This window comes from Arachis ipaensis, chromosome B6 (genome assembly GCF_059453495.1).
Source record: "Arachis ipaensis isolate K30076 ecotype BB chromosome B6, ASM5945349v1, whole genome shotgun sequence".
Lineage (NCBI taxonomy): Eukaryota > Viridiplantae > Streptophyta > Magnoliopsida > Fabales > Fabaceae > Arachis > Arachis ipaensis.
In genome coordinates this window covers 47,700,045-47,704,861 of record NC_142441.1, presented here as the reverse complement: position 1 = coordinate 47,704,861, position 4,817 = coordinate 47,700,045, and positions in this window count along the sequence as shown.

Below are 4,817 nucleotides of genomic sequence, written 5' to 3'. Positions count from 1 at the left end.
CAATGAGCAATTAACAATTGGAATAAGGGAATTAAGAAATTAAACTAACAAGAATGAACGACAATCAATCAATGTAAAATTCTGGGCTAGGGGTGAGAATTGGAATTCCTATCATCATTGCCTCCATCAATTGTGACACTAATTGGATATTGCTCCACTTAGTTAACCTCTAACTATGAAGGAAAGTCAAATGGAGATAATCAATTTGAGTCCAAAAGTCCTAGTCAAATCCTAAGGAAAGACTAGCTTTAGTGGCATTCAAATCAACTAGCAATTTCCAATTATCAATCAACAAATGGCTTTAACAATTCAAGTGTCTCCAATTACCCAACCCCCAAGCCAAGAGTGAAAATCTACTCCATAGCTACAATTGACATTTTCTCAAACATTTGGTGAGAAATAATGAAAGACATTATGAAATTGAGAAAAAAAATTCAAATCAAGGCTATCAACTACAAACAACTAACAACAATCAAGCAATGAACAACAAATAACATGAAATTTCACAATGCCTTAATAAAAATCAATGTAGACAAGATCCAGATCTAAGATTCAAAGTAACTAGAGTAACAAAAACATTAAATGAGAGTATAAGAATGAGATCTACAAATTAAAGCAATGTAAAATTGAATTCAAAACAGATCTAACCAAGGGATCTAAGTGAATTTGAAATTGAGAAAGCTAAAATCTAGAGAGAAATGAGAGTTTCTCTCTCTAGAAACATAAACTCAAAAACTAGCTAAAAATTCTCTAATGTGTGAATCCCCCTCAATCCTTGGTTCCTTGGGTCTTTTTTCTCCAGAATTAAGCTCAGATTGGGCCTGGAGCTCTTTAAAAATCGCCAGCCACGATTTCACTAATGAAGTCACGTGCCGAGCGTCACACGTACACGTCATGCGCGCGTACGCGTTGATGAGATCCTTGCTCAGTCATGCGCATGCGTCAACTTTTGCGTGCCAATCCTAGCAACATGCTCCCATGCGTGCGCGTCGCGGCCAATTCTCTAAAGCTCCATTCTTCATGTTCCTTCCACTTGTGCATGCTTCCTTTCTCTCCTCTATGTCATTCTTGCCCTATAAACTCTGAAATCACTTAACAAACATATCACTGCATCGAATGGTAATAGAAGAGGATTAAAATATAGCATTTTTAAGGTCAAAGAAATATGTTTTCAACCATGAAGCAAAATAAGGAAGGAGACACAAACTATGCATTTTATATGAATAAGTGTAAAAGAATATTGGTAAAACCACCGAAATTCTACACAAGATAAACCCTAAAATTGGGGTTTATCAAATCTCCCCACACTTAAACCAAGCATGTCCTCATGCTAAAAATTGAAAGACCAAAGAACATAGGAGACTGGAGTTTATTGAATGAAAATTACCTATATGGATGCAACTAATGCAAATGTATCTATCTACTTGGTCAAATGTGAATAACTTCCAAGAACATAAATGAGCACATAGGGCCAAAGTGATAAGATAATTCATGAACTCTATCAATTCAAATATCAACATAGAGTGTAAATGACTTGCATGAAGGAAGCTCGTGAAAGCCGGGAACAAGGAGTTTAGCATCAAACTCTCACCGAAAGTATTTGCACTCTATCCTCTCTAGTGTTTGAGGGCCAATTCTCTCAATTCTCTACTAATCTTGCTTTCTAAGGCTTGCTCTTCTTCTACTAATCAATATATGTTTAATGCATGAATACACATATCAAGAGGTCTTTTCAAGGTTTGTAATGGGGTTAAGGTGAAGGTAGGATTGTATTTGGTCAAGTGGACTAAAATTTGAATCCTTGATTAACCTAAATTTCCCACCTAACCTAAGACAATCCATGTAATTAAAATATAAAACCTAACTACCCATCGACTATCTTTTGCCACATATGCATGCATACACCAAACAATGGAAATATAGAATCAACCAAGACAAAGATCACAATCATAGAGAGAACAACACACACCGAAACAAGATATATTGGTTGATAAGATGCAACCAATCAATTAAGCTCAAAATCTCACAAGGCTGTGTGTTCTATCTCTATAACCATGTTGCAAGATACATTCTTCAAGCAAGATTAACACAAAAAATTTTTCAAATTGGTAGTGTGCCCCAAAGATGATTTCTTGGAAGAGAAGTCATCACCCTAACCAAGTAGCCCTAACCAGAAACAACTACCATGCCGAAAATTGCTCATATACGAAAACTAACCATGCAGTTTATCCTAACTAAAAAAAATATCAAAATTATGGGTGTCGACCTCCCCACACTTAGAAGTTTGCACGGTCTTCCGTGCTATTGGTGATGTGCAAAGTGGGATCGGGGTCGCCATTTCCACTATCCATCTCAGCTCGCTTCACTTTGATCTGAAGTGGGTGTGGAAATGTCCGGTTCTTCCCTAGGCAGGTTAACACACCCCAAAGCTTCTTCATGTAAGCAAATCATCGTTTGTTCCGCCGCTCATATCGGTCCACCTTTTTAGTGAGCTCAAGCAGTAGTTGGTGGGTGGATTTCTGTGGTGCTGATGTAGTGGTAGGAATGTCAGAAGGAGGAGCCATGTCAAGGCTTGTGGTGTCCATGGGAGGCTTAAGATATTTTCCGCTCAGGACAATGTTGCCCTTCACCGGAATTATTGCTTTCATGTTCGTAGCCTTGTGAGGGACACCAGCAGTAATAATCAAATCTGTCACCAAGGTGGGGAATGGGAGGTTACCCTTTGCATGGACGCGACTCATCGCTTGTCGGATGAGGAGAGGGATGTTGATTGGCCTCTCCGTGAGAATGCACCAGACAAGGATGGCAAAGTCCTCTGTGATGGAGGTTTCACGAGTGCTTGGAAGGATGTAGTGAAACAAGATTTGAGCCCACACTCGAGCCTCCACCGTGAGCGCTTGTGCTGCAATGTACTTAGGTTGGGCCCTGGCTCTCCCTTGGGTCCATTCCGCCCCCGGTTGGCCAATGACCCTAAGGATAGGGCTCCAATCAAACTCAAATTCATTGCGCTGATGTAAGACTTCTTGGTAACCATCCATCTCATCCGGTACCGGCAAAACATGAAGTACCCGCTAAATGGCTTCCTCCGAAACCGGGACTTGCTTCTGGCGCACAAAAACAAACTAAAGAGAAGGGGAGTGGTAGTTGGAGTAGAACTCTACCACCCAAGAAAGGTTGGCTTCCTGTGGTCTCCGCATTAGAAATCCCATTGTCGCCGCTCAATGCGGGGCATCACAAACTGAACAATGTATCCCAGAGGGGCGAGGAGGTGTTTAGAATGATAGTTTCTTTCAACCATAGCGGGGAACATGAGCTCACAAAAGCAGTTGGGAAACCTTATGGGGTCTTTTGCAGGTTGTCCCTCTCTTGCTCATCAATATGAATAATCTTTTTCACCCTCTTGGAGAGGGGCTTAGCTTTAAGTGCATGGTGCACCTTGGTGGTTGACCTTTGAGGTGCCCTCTTCGTAGGCGGCTTGTTCGACGCCTTCTCCTTGCCCTTTTTGGTGACCATCTTGAAAAAGGAAGGAAAAGAGGAAACATTAAACTCAAAGAATCAACACTTGGATAATAACATGTGAGTGAGAAATAGAGCCACAAAGGAATAAAGTGTCTTGAAGACATGACAGCTGCAACATGTAAACAAGACAACAATGTAATCATGGGGCATAGCACTAGCATGAGATGCAAGAGTGAGAGAAGCATGCAAGCATAAGGCACGAGTAGGATATGCTCAAGCATCAAGACAACACAACTAACACATGCAAGATAGATAATAAGCACAAGAAAATCATGCACCTAGTTTAACTCCAAGACAATGAAGCATGCAATGGAAGAAGGTGGAGTTAGAGAAAATGGAACCACTAATCTTGCAATATGCTATGAAGAAGCAATTTATGGGTAATGAGCATAAGAATGGTAAATACGAAGCACAATAGGCTCAATGCACACAAAGAAAAGCAAGTGTATGAAAAAGAAGCACTAAGTTGAAAGCATAATGTCAAAATGAACCATAAAGGCATAGGTGCTTTTCAACAAACACTTAGTGTGCAACCTCCAAACAATAAGCAAGTTGGAAAAATTCAAACATATAACACCCCAAAATGGAATGCCAATTATCAAAACAACACCACATAATCACAAAGGAGCTAAGCGATATCAAAATATCCAACCAATGCAAGTTATAGCTCAAAGTTCAAAACCCATGGAAATTATAAAAAGAAAGAAAGCAAATAAACAAGAACAAATTAACCAAAATGCAACTAAGAGGAGATGGAAGAGAATAATTAAATGAAACTAATAAGAGAAAAATTTAAAAGAAGATAAAAAAGAAAAAGGAGTAAGAGGAAAACCTTGAGAAGAGGAAGAAGGCAAGGTAGAGTGCAAGTGAAAAAGAAGAAGAGAAAGGAGAGAAAGAAAGGACGTGGGACCGCCAGAGGTGGTGGTCGCCAGTGGTTGTGGGCGGAGACAAGGTGGTAGGAAGATGGGAGAAGAAAGGAGGAAGCAATGGAAGAAGGAAGTTAAGGAAATAATTCAAAACATGGCGCGCTGCATATCAGCTGTGTCAGGGGTGCGACGAGTACGCCTCATCCACGCGTACGCGTGGAAGAATGGAAACGATCAGTGACGCATAAGGGTCGCCCACGCTTACGCGTGGGTAGCAGAAATGGGAGAGGACGCGTACGCGTGGAAAAGGTTGTGCGTTCCACACAAAGGAAGCATAAAACTCGCACAACTCTCTGGTTATAGTACTAGGAGTTGGCTGCAGTGCAAACGATGCGTACGCCTCGTCGACGCACATGCTTGGATGGCAAGATT